The sequence below is a fragment of the Myotis yumanensis genome, unplaced genomic scaffold (assembly GCF_028538775.1).
Source record: "Myotis yumanensis isolate MYYU_CA2020_CCGP unplaced genomic scaffold, mMyoYum1.0.hap1 SCAF_2, whole genome shotgun sequence".
Taxonomy (NCBI): domain Eukaryota; kingdom Metazoa; phylum Chordata; class Mammalia; order Chiroptera; family Vespertilionidae; genus Myotis; species Myotis yumanensis.
Window position 1 is genome coordinate 144,629,521 of NW_027223753.1, and position 13,248 is coordinate 144,642,768.

Here is a 13,248-nt window from a genome sequence, read left to right on the forward strand (position 1 = left end):
AATAAAAATATTCAGAGTTGGAGATTTGAAGTACAGAGATAAAATGTGAAAACTGACATAAAATTGCCAACTTTATAACCCACTACCTGCAGTTATCTGGCCTGAAACACACACACACACACACACACACACACACACACACACATACTGGAACTTGTTTTATTTTGTATTTTTGGTTTTGGTCTTTTTTTACATTCTAAAAGTTTTCCCTTCTACCAAAATGATTAACTTTGATGAATGCCCAAGTTTTGGAGTAAAAATGTGGAGACAAAATTTGTCAGAAAATATGGGAAATGTCTATATTTTGCCACAACTAAGCTTTTCTAAAAGAATATATTCACTGTGTTTCTGCCTTTCCATGAAGAAACAAAACTCAGTAAATGTAATGACATCATATGGATTTATTATATAACGTTTAGGTCATAGAAAATAGTTGCTACCCATTTTTTTCTGAAATGTTTAACTCAGAGACATGCTGATTAGCAAAAAATAACCTAAATTTAAGATATGTCAGTATTTTTGTGTGACTTGTTAGTCCTAAGGAAAAACTGACAATGAGTTAGATAGTTGAATACACAAACATGTGCACACATGCAGAGAATTTCAATATTATACTTGTTTACCGATTAACTTCTAGGACAAGTGATTCCAAGAGATTTCTGTCTTAATTTGGGTATCTAAGGTTAATTATTTTATGGTCAGAGCTAGTAGAAGGTTGTTCAATTCCATAAACTATCATGGTAATTCATATATCATGCATATGGCATAACCATGTCATAAATCCTCAGCATTACAATATAGAAACAAAATAAATATTAAACAAATGACATATTTTGCTCGTGTGAACTTACTTGAGCAAACAGAAGGTGGGACAGTAATTATGACTAAAACAGTTAAGTAATGCTAAGAGATTGAGAAAATCCAAAATGATGTATAAAATGAAGAAAATTTTACATCTCCCCCATTTTAGCAATTTTTACTTTAAAGCATCATCACTGTTCCTGCAGGGAGGTAAGACATGCTATTTTGGGGGCTGTCGCCCTCTCCCAAGGTAATTTCTTCTAGGTGCAGATTCTGCTCCTCTGAAGGCAGCACAGCACTCATTACAAACCAGTCAGCAGGCGGAGGTTAGGAGAGAGGAAGCCTGTTCTCTGAAGTAATTTGTTTCAGCAATGCTGCTAGAGCACAGTTCAGAATTATCTTTAATATGAATGAGAAGCTGGAGCCACTTGAGTAGGCAGATGGAGCTTTGTTTTCTCCCCCCAGACTATGAACTTGTCTGCTTCTTTATTCTCAGTACATTCATCATCTTGGTTTCTATTTTGTTTAACCTTGTTCTGCCATTCTTTCCAATTACTTGGTTTAGTATCCATTCCAGGTCAATTAATTGGCTTTGCTTAGCCCTCCTTTTCACACATTTCCATCCCATTCCACATGTAATTCAAGTCCCATTAGCTCCCACTTCATTTAAACCAACATAGGGCTCATGGGAGCAGTAGGACTGTTGGAAACAGGTGCAACTGGCCAGATGGCTGCCTTGCCAGGAGGGCGGAGCAGACTGAGCAACTCCCTTGCCAAGTTCAGACTGTCAGGCTGAGACAGTGAAAAGGGTTAGCAGAGGGCTAACCCCGGATTTAATTGCTATAGTTCTTCTGTTATTGGTTCGTCCAAGTCCAGTGCATATTCTTTTCAGGCATACAGCCAACTTTAAGAAATAATCAAATTGCTTCTAAAACAGGCACCCACCACTATAATGTATGCTAACAAGATACAGTTCTAGAGTTTATTTGGGGGCCAACTTGCCTCTGTGATCAATTGTTTATATGTCATATTAACTACTACCTAAGACTGTCACTGTTTTCAATTCAGAGGATACCCATTCTAAACCTTGGATTACTCATTCCTGGTCTATTTCTCTTTTATGGACCAGGGCTGCAAAACATGATCTTGTGAATCTTGCCCTGCAAATTCATGAAATTAAGCTCTGACTTAAATTTTCCCCATTTTTCCAGAATATTCCACAAGAAAACATTTAAGGATGATTATTGAATCCAGATCTGCCTACTTTGTTTTTTGTAAAGATGACGGATATGGAGGCCTATTTAGTCTTGTTATCCATTCTTGCTATCCACTGGACATTATTTCTCTATATCTGACTTCCTTTCACATGACTCTAATAATACTGTATAACTAAGGGAAATCATTAACCTTGTCATTTCTAATCCCAGTTAATTTTCCCCTTCAATTCCCATTTCTATGAGCTTGAAGCAAGAAACACTAAGTCCATGTAAATCACTATAGTGATAATATTTTTCCACTTGGGCTTTTGAAATAGTATTATTTTGTTTCCATTTAATATTCTGGTCTCATCTTTTTTCCCCTCTTTTTAATTAATGAATTCTGTATATTTGAGTGTTATACAAGGCTGTCTTCCATCCTGTAAAGTTGTTTATACTTCATCTTTCACAGTAAACAGGCTAGGTTACATCTATAGTAATTATTTTGGTGATTACTCCTATCTCTGGTTCAAGTTCCAAGTGCTTATGTAAATTACATGTTTTTATTTTAGTTTATTTTTTGATTAGTAAATTTTTAGGACTGGCCACAGAGTTTTCTGTTATATGAGCTTAAGGATTATTATTCTTTTTCATTTGTTCCATATTATATTGTTAACTATCTTCTTTAAAAACTAAAATATTCTTGTCTTTTTCTCAACTTTTCTGTTCAATTGCTAAATATTCTGATTTGAATTTTCATTACTATATCCTGGAACTATTACAAAAAACTCAACCTAAAGATAATTGACACAGAAGTCATTATCATGTAATGTTTACTATGTAGTAAATACCCTTCTAGTTAAATCAATACATTTTGTCAGTCAATCTTCACAATAACCTTATGAAGTATTATCATTCCCAATTATAGATGCTAATATTGAGGTACAGAGAACTTATGCAGCTTTCCCAGTATTATTGAACTAATTCAAGATGGAAGGAGTTGAAGCCAGGTTACTGAGAAGGAACAACTAAGCTAGAATGCCTCTACTTTCCTTCTTTGTCTCCTCTCATCAGAATAATGTGTTTTTAGAAAAAAAACAAATTAGAGGATATTCTTAGCCCAATAGACTCTAAAAAGAAAATAAGCCTAATAACAAAATACTGTTCACCCAAATTCATATGTACTTTTCTCACCCAATTCCTGGTTCTTTTCATAGCCTTCTCAGCCCTTCCTTGGAATTTTGATATCAGTTATATCTTTGGGACTATGGGTCTACCCTTAGAAATAATTGTTCATAAGGGAGAAAATAGATAGGTGTTAGAAAGAATACAAGTATGAGGGGTAATTTTTCCCTCAAATGAAAGATCCTTGTTTAAAAGCATCTATCTACACGAATAAAAGAGAAACATGCAAATTGGTGTCACTCCACCACTCCCACCAGCCAATCAGAGCAACTATGCAAATTAACCCAACAAAGATGGCAGTTAATTTGCATACGCAGGCACAGAGCGAAGACTGAAGACAACTGAAGATGGCAACGGCCATGGAACTGGAGCAAGCAGGAGGCTTGGGTTGCTCCCGGCGATGGAGGAAGCCAAGCTTCCCGCCGGCCCTGGACTCCGCTCAAGGAGTGGCTGGGGGCCTGGGTCACTGGGGGCAACCCAGGCTTCCAGCCCGCCCTGGGCTCTGCTCAAAGAGGGGCTGGGGGCCTGGGCCACCAGGGGCAACCCAGGCTTCCAGCCAGCCCTGGGCTCTGCTCGAGAAGCTGGAAAAAAAAAAGCAGGGGCTGGGAGCAGCCGGAGCAGAGAAGCCAAGTCTCATTGCTGAAGCCAGACCAAAGACCTGGGTCCTGGGTGCTGGAGGAAAACCAGTGCTGGCAGCCTGGAGAAGGAAGGCCTATTGCGGGAATCTTCATGCAATAGGCCACTATTATATATATAAAAGACTAAGCGACAGAATGACTGAACAACCATTGCTATGATACACACTGACCACCAGAATGCAGATGCTCAATGCAGGAGCTGCTCCCTGGAGGTCAGTGCACTCCTAGAGCCAACCTCCTGCAGCCCTTTCCCCTGGCTGGCCAACCTCCCATGGCCCCTCCCCCTAGCTGGCCAAACTCCCACAGTCCCTCTCCCTGACTGACCAACCTCCTGCAGTCCCTCCCCCTGGCCAGCTGTCCCCATCAGCTTTAATCAGGGAAGCCAGATAACCCCCCATAGCCTCTCCCCCTGGCCAACCTCCTGTGGCCCCGCTTGGCCCCGATTGCTGGCCAGGCTAAGGGACCCCTCCAGTACATGAATTCATGCACTGGGCCTCTAGTAGGGTTATAAAAGAGTTATATTTTATCTTGGCTTCATTTTCATTGTATTACCCTGCACCATGACTGCAATGACATTTTTTTTAACTTTGTTCATCTTACATCACAGTTTCATTATGTGATTCTGTTTAAACAAAAATGTCACCCCTTTCCCTGCTTCTTGAAGGCTAAAATTCAATGCTGGCCTATCACTCAAGACTATCTGCAAACTAAGTGTAACTTTCCCTCCCTTTTTCCCCCACAATATGCACTCATCACCTTAACCATGGTATTTTTGTCATTGTCCTATTAATGTAACTTTGTTCACACTAGTCTCAATGCCTAGTATGATTCCAACTGTATATGTTGGAAATGCTACTTATTTATAAGAGACAGATTATGTTTTTTATGCTAATCTCATAACCAGAAATTAGCTTTTTCATTTCTCAATTTTCAATGTACTATATATTTATCTTATTGCATTTATAATATGCTGGCTTGAATTTTTGTTTTTTCTTTATATACTTTTCTTGTCTTTTCTGATGGATGATAAAATAGTAATGTAAGGGGTCAGCATCACATATTTCTTTGTATTTTCCCATAGCTTTAGGGGCTGCTTATAATAGATGCTCAGTAAATATTTATTATTAATATTGTAAATAATAAATGCATCATTAATATGTCATTTTACAAAATGTTTTGATGATAATTCCAGACTGCCATTAACATGATAATGAGAGCTAGAAATTAAGGAATGCCAGGGACAGCATTGGCACTTTGCATGATATCTAATTTCATCTTTAAAACAGCCTGACATGGTAGGCATCTTGAATCTTACTTTATAGTGAGAAAACTATGGTTCAAAGAGGTTAAGTGCATGCTCAAGAACCAGATAGAAAGTGTCAGAGTTGGCTATAAAATTCAGGTCCATTCAGACTATAAAACTCCAAAGCTGCATTCTGCCAGTCTTTTTTTTTTTCACCCATAACTATTTTTCAATAAGATTCATTAGTCTCTTAAGCTAATCTTTCTTCTATGTTCCCACGACCACCTCCTATTTCTATATTCTCATCAGTCTGCATATTGATTTCTAGAATATGCTCTGAACCAATTCACTTCCCTACAGAATTTTTAGCACTGTATACAGTATACTATAATCCAACTCTTTTTTCTTAAAATTTTTTCTTTCAATCATATTTTTTGTCTAGTCAACTAGCTATAAAATAAACTTGAATAACTTTTACAATTGTAAGTTTTGCCATCTCCAAAGTGGGAATAATAACATAATCTTGTTGCAAGTAAAGAATGGAGACTTGAGAGCATGATTCCGCTTACAGAGTAAGCATTTAATGCATTTTAGTTATTATCATTGACATCATAGTTTAGAACTAGAATGGCCATGTCTAACATCATTTTACAGGAAAATAAAATGTTTTGCAGACAAGAGATTTGCCTAAAATCAATCAGAGATGTAGGATCAGGTCTAAGAGAAAAACACTGACATATTTAACCCAATGCTAATACTTTTGTTTACTGTACAAAAATTACTTTATTTACCTTACTTATCTACTTTATTTCCTACTGTTATCATGTATCTCTTGCTTCACATCACAATATTATCATTTGTACAATTTAATTTTTGTTGTTTCTGCTTTGAAAGCCTTCCAAAGTTTTTTTAGTTATCAATCTTTCCAACATTCAGGTCCTGTACAAAGAACACTTGCCTTAAGATATTTTCCATAGCCTGGCACAATAGCTTCTAAAAAGAAAAATTAGCCTAACAACAAAAGAGTGGGTCAGTTGATTGAGTGTCACCCTGTGCACCCAAGGGTTGCCAGTTTGATTTCTGGTCAGGGGGTTTGCCTGGGTTGCAGGCTCGAGCCATGGTCAGGGCACCTGCAGAAGATAGCCAATTGATGTTTCGCTCTCTTTCTCTCTACCTCCCTTTCTCTAAGCATGTCCTTGGGTGAGGATAAAAAGAAATATTTTCCAAAAAAAACCTCAGATCATACCTACTCGTCTATACCTGACTTTCTCTCAGGTTTTCTTTCTATATGATGTATCTGTCATATAATTATATTGTACATTGCCATATAAATGTTTAATAGTGTGTGATACTGATTTTAATTTTATGTAAGAAACTGTTAACATGCAAAAACTAATTTGAAGTTGAAAGAATTATTGTCGTCCTGCCTTGCTGAGACCTACTCATTGCCGTCAAGGCAAGAACTTGGTTTGTTAGTGAACATGTTGATCCAGACTGATTTGGATCAGGCACATTTCTGGGCTCTGATATGAATGGGTGAGAGAGATTTTTAATATTGCTTTTCGCAACTGTTCAAAAGTCAGAACTTGAGTTCAGAGTTGTCATCAACTCCACTACTAAAGTCCAATTTACTACCTTTCCTAATTTGCTCCTTCTCTAGAGATTTGTGTAATGTTGAAATATGAAAATTTTTGTCCTCCAAAATATATTTTCTAAAGTGCCCAAGAGAGCTACCAGGTTTCCCTAGATTTTTATTTCCTGTCTCATTGCATTGCACCCATATTTCCTCTTTTCATTTTATCTTCTGCACACCTGGAGTTTGGGGCAACTTCCAGTTTAAGTTATAAAAAGAATCCTCCCTTTCTGTGGACAATTCATCTCTCATGTCCCTCCAAATATTCATTTTCACCATATCCTCAGGCTTCTTGATTAACCATTTTATGCTGACCTAGGTTAGCCCAGGACTACATTTTCAATAGAAGCTGAAGAATATGTAACAGGAAATCATGATAGTTATTGCTTATATTACAGTTTACATTAACAGATCTATTACTTTCATTTGTAAACTCTTAAAAGAAGTTGTAAATTTATTTTTATTTTCTGCCTATACTAGTTCTTGGAATAAGTAATTCTTCAAATTTTGAATAAGAGCATGAATTATTAGCAGTATTTTTGAGTAGTGGCATTATGGGTAATCTATAAATATAAAAGCCTAAACAACTGGCTGACTGCCTGACTGGCCGACTGTACAAGCAGCTAGTACCTATGACATGCAATGACTACCAGGGGAGAGACGCTCAATGCACAGGCATGAAAACATGGAACAGACTGATGAATCTCAGAGGGAAGGGGGGAGGGAGGAGGGCGGAGGGCAGAAAGAGATTAACCAAAGATCTTATATGCATACTAGAAGACCGGTACAGGGATTCATGCACCAGTGGGGTCCCTCGGCCTGGCCTGCAGGGATCAGGCTAAAACCAGCCCGGTGCACAAATTCGTGCACCAGTGGGGTCTCTCAGCCTGGCCTCTGGATATTGGGCCAAAACAGGCTCTCTGACATACCCTGAGGGGTCCGGATTGAGAGAGGGCACAGGTCAGGAGAGGGACCCCACTGGTGTACGGGCCTCTAGTTTTATATAATACTAGAGGCCGGGTGCACAATATTCATGCACTGGGGGGTGAAGAGGGGCGTCCCTCAGCCTGGGACCCACTGGCAGTTGTGGACATCCGCCAAGGGGTCCTTAGCAATGTCACAGTGGCAGGAGGCCATTGCGCTCACCAGCCATGAGCCCGGCTTCTGGCTGAGCAGCGCTTCCCCTGTGGGAGCGCACTGACCACCAGGGGGAAGCTCCTGCATTGAGTGTCTGCCCCTTGGTTGTCAGTGTGCATCATAGTGACCAGTCATTCCCCCATTCCGTCAATTTGCATATCAGCCTTTTATTATATAAGATTATAAAAATACTAGAGGCCCGGTGCACAAAATTCATGCATGGGGGGAGCACAGGGTGGGGGGATGTGGTGTGTGTCTCTCAGCCCAGCCTGCACCCTCTCCAATCTGGATCCTTCTCACAATCCAGGACTGCTGGCTCCCAACCACTCGCCTGCCTGTCTGCCTGATTGCTCCTAACCACTGCCCTGCCAGCCTGATTGATGCCTAACTGGTCCCCTGCCAGCCTGGTTGCCCCTAACTGCCCTCCTCTGCCAGCCTGGTCACCCCCAACTGCCCTCCCCTGCGGGCCATCTTGTGATGGCCATCTTGTGTCCACATGGGGGAGGCCATCTTTGACCACCTGGGGGTGGCATTTTGTGTGTTGGATAACAGTCAATTTGCATATTACTCTTTTATTAGGATGATACTAAATATAAATATGACATGATTTTATAATTAGAACAAAGCTATTTTAATTTTGACAAAAATAAGACTTCAGAAATACTAAGGTGCAGAGTGCATGTGGAGTGGGCCAGCGGCGGAGGGCGCGGTTGTTGTTTTCAATTGGGAGGGAGTTTCAGACCCTGAGCTCCAGATCCGGGCGAGGCTCTAGGGACCCAGACTCAAATGGGAGAAGCAGGAAGGCTGCTTTCTCTCCGAGGTTTGCAGCGGTTGCAGAGCCGCTGGGGACGGAACTGAGAGCAGCCATAACTGCTCGCTCCACCCGCCCTGTAGATCCCCTGGGACCCACCCCACCCAAGCCCTGCACAGAGACATTTGCCGGATAGCCTCAGGCAAAGGCTAGATTAGCACCGCCCTAGAGATTCAGCACAGAAGCTCTCCCACTGCAGACACAGCTGACTCCCATAGCCAGTTAGCCTGGAGGTGAATTCACCCCCCCACCCCTTTTGCTGCAACAATCAAGGCTTAACTACAACAAGACTGCGCACAAAGACCACAAGGGGGTGCACCAAGAAAGCATAAAAAATGCGGAGACAAAAAACATGACAGAAATGGAGGATATAGAGCTAAAAAATGCACTTTTAAGGGCTTTCAATAATTTTCTAGAAACTGCCGATAAACTTGATGAGAGCCTCAAGAAATCTAATGAGACCCTCGATGTTGTGATAAAGAACCAACTAGAAATTAAGCATACACTGACTGAAATAAAGAATATTATTTGTCCAGTCTCTTCCCGCATCTCCCACACCCCTTTCTCCCCCAAGAATAGTCAGTCCATTCCCTTTCTATGTCCCTGGTTCTATTATAATCACCAGTTCATTCTGCACATCATATTGTACACCCAACAGCAGACCAGAGGAGCACAAGAATCAAGTCAAAGATTTGAAATGCGAAGAAGCAAAAAACACCCAACCGGAAAAGCAAAATGAAAAAAGAACCCAAAAATACGAAGATAGTGTAAGGAGCCTCTGGGACAGCTTCAAGCGTACAAACATCAGAATTATAGGGTGCCAGAAGATGAGAGAGAGCAAGATATTGAAAACCTATTTGAAAAAATAATGACAGAAAACTTCCCCCACCTGGTGAAAGAAATGGACTTACAGGTCCAAGAAGCGCAGAGAACCCCAAACAAAAGGAATTCAAAGAGGACCACACAAGACACATCATAATTAAAATGCCAAGAGCAAAAGACAAAGAGAGAATCTTAAAAGCAGCAAGAGAAAGAAAGTCAATTACCTACAAGGGAGTACCCATACGACTGTCAGCTGATTTCTCAACAGAAACGTTGCAGGCCAGAAGGGAATGGCAAGAAATATTCAAAGTGATGAATACCAAGAACCTACAACCAAGATTACTTTATCCAGCAAAGCTATCATTCAGAATTGAAGGTCAGATAAAGAGCTTCACAGATAAGGAAAAGCTAAAGGAGTTCATCACCACCAAACCAGTATTATACGAAATGCTGAAAGGTATTCTTTAAGAAGAGGAAGAAGAAGAAAAAGGTAAAGATACAAATTATGAACAACAAACATGCATCTATCAACAAGTGAATCTAAGAATCAAGTGAATAAACAATATGATGTACAGAATGAACTGGTGATTGTAATAGAACCAGGGACATAGAAAGGGAATGGACTGACTATTCTTGGGGGGGGGAAGGGGTGTGGGAGATGCGGGAAGAGACTGGACAAAAATCGTGCACCTATGGATGAGGACAGTGGGTGGGGAGTGAGGGCGGAGGGTGGGGCGGGAACTGAGAGGAGGGGAGTTATGGGGGGAAAAAAGAGGAACAAATGTAATAATCTGAACAATAAAGATTTAATTAAAAAAAATAAGACTTCAGTGTATTTATGTAGTTGAAGTAGAATTTCATTTTATAAATGTTTAATGTATCTCAGTGTGTTTTTTGTTGTAATATTTTAAAGATATTTTCAATAGATTAGCATTTGGTAAAATTCTTCATTTTCATCATTTTTATTTGTAACAAGATAAAACTTGGAAATTTTACATAGAGGCATTTTTATGGCCACACTGTTTTATGATACCAACATCCCACTGATTGTTCCAGTGCCATCCATTGCCTAGTAGGGAAAGTAGTTAATGTCAGGAAAAAAAAACACATAAAACATTAAATTTCCCCGCAGATATTTTTTAAGTTAATGGCAGAGGAAAAATATCTTGAAATCAGAATTTTCAATTGAAAAAGTAGGTGTTTCACAGGAATGAATGCTTTTTTAATTTCTTAAATCTTGATTAGTAGACAGACAGAATTGGAAAGAAAGAAGGATGTTTCATAAGATTTAGATCTATCCTAGAAGATAAAGGTTTGACTCATCTGTGAAAGATTGATCTTAATGGCAAAACTAAGTTGAGATGCCCAAACTTCTAAGCCAAGACCTAGAGGAGCAAAGATACAGTAGTCTCTCTTTATCTGCAATTTTACTTTCTGAGGTTTCAGTTACCTGAGGTAAAATGTGGTCCAAAAATATTAAATGTAAAATTACAGATACTTTGAGAGACTATAGTCACATAACCTTTATTACAGTATGTTGTTAAAGTTCTATTTTATTATTATTTTATATTGTTAATGTATTACTGTACCTAATTTATACATTAAACTTCATCATAGACATGTAAGTATAGAAATAACCAGTATATTAAGGTTTGGTATTATTTGAGGTTTCAGGGATCCACTGGGGGTCTTAAAACATATAAAGGTCTACTATATTAAAAACTCTAATAGATTAAGGGAAATCGGAGGCATATTTCTCTTCCATTGAAGTGATAGAGTAGTAGAATCGCAAGTGCTGAGCAATGGGGTTGGTGGTGGGCTCATGGGCAGTATGAGCACCACCATTGTGGTGAAGGGAAGCACCTGGATTATTTTCATTACATTTGAGAGAACCTTAAAAAGGGCTGAAAGTGAGCAGCTTCAGATAGTGGATGTACTGCAAACTTGGACACCATGCACAGCAACAATGAGTGCAAATGTATGACGATGGGAATCAAGTGGGATGTTACCTTCATCGGAGACTAGTGTGGGTGATCAACTCTTCTAAAACTAAGGTCATATATAATCACTTCCAGAGAGCTTGACCTAAAAAACACACACACACACACACAAAAAAAACTAAATTAACTAAATAGTTGTCCAAATGATCCTGTGTTAAACTTGATATAACTGAGTTTACCTTGAAGAGATAAGGTTAATGCTAAATGTCACCTCAGCCCCAGAGAAATAAAACAATTTTGTTCAACTTGTCTGTAACCATGGAGAGAGATTTAGGGTAATTCTAATGTTCCTGAGACCCCAGAGCTTCTCCCTTGTTCAAGCCTCTCCCAAGGTGCTGGGAGGAGCTCTCGCAATGCTCAGATGTATGTGCAAAATGTTCCAAAGTGATATTTTAGCCACCACTGCATAAGACACCTGCCTCTTTCCACTCTGACTTACCTTTAAGCATACTAGTCCTCATATCAGGGATTCCAACTAAGGGGGAATACAGCTATTTGGAAATTGCATTGGAGGTACATTTAGTTTGGTCTTCATGAGATATATGTATGTGGTTCATATTTCCTTCCATGAAGAGTTAAGTTAGTTCTAGCCTCTCATGGTGCCCAAAGCACATGTGTTCATGTTATGTGCAGGGTTAGTAGTCAGCTTGTGAAATTAGACCATTTTGCTTTTTAATTTGCATAAAACATAAATGTTCAGAATTCCTGAATTTTTTAGGGCACAAACTTGTAAGTATGAAAGTATGTCAGTGTAAAGAATAATGAATTTTTATCTATACTAATAAAAGAGTAATATGCTAATTAGACCGGGTTGACCGGACATCTTATGGACGTCTGACTTCCTTCCAAGCAAAGCCATGGTGGTGGGGCCTGAGGCAGAGGCGGTTAGAGGCGATCAGGCTGGCAGGGGAGCAAACAATTAGGGGTGATCAGTCCAGTCTGATGGGGGAGCAAGCAGTTAGGGGGCAATCAGGCTGGCAGGGGAGCAGTTAGGGAGTAATCAGGCCAGCAGGCAGAGGCAGTTAGGGGAGATCAGGCAGGCAGGAAGAGGCAGTTAGGGAAGATCAGGCAGGCAGGAAGAGGCAGTTAGGGAAGATCAGGCAGGCAGGTAGAGGCAGTTAGGGGAGATCAGGCAGGCAGGCAGGTGAGCAGTTAGAAGCCAGTGGTCCCGGATTGTGAGAGGGATGTCCGAGGGGGTCCCAGCTTGGAGAAGGTGTAGGCCAGGCTGAGGGACATCCCCCTGCCCCCGTGCATGAATTTTGTGCATTGAGCCTCTAGTTTTTTATAATAAATTGTACTTTAGCATTATATTTTCAATGAGTTGTGAAACTAAAAGAAATTTTTATAAGCCACCAATAATTAAATTTATTTCAATCATTTCACAGAAAAGCCTGAATTTTTTCTAAACTTTACAGAAAATGATATAATATCATTAATAGATGAAGATGCTATAAAAAAGCATACAGCCAAATTTTTAGAGAATAAAGTATGATAGAGAAGTATGGGAAAATTTACTAATAGAAACATTGTTATTTTCCTGAATTTTATGTTTGTGGTATTGTATCAGCTTTAAATTTATTAAATTTTGTGAAATTTACTAGTTCTAAATAATTATTTAGTTATATATCTAACTTTTCATTTCTAATTTTGCATTCTTTCCTGTCCCTCCCCCCACCCCACTCTCAAATACCCCTGTCTTCAATTATACTCACTTCAAACCCTGTAAAATGGACTGTGGCCAGAAATATCTTCATACTTTTTATTTATGCTTGAATGCAAGCT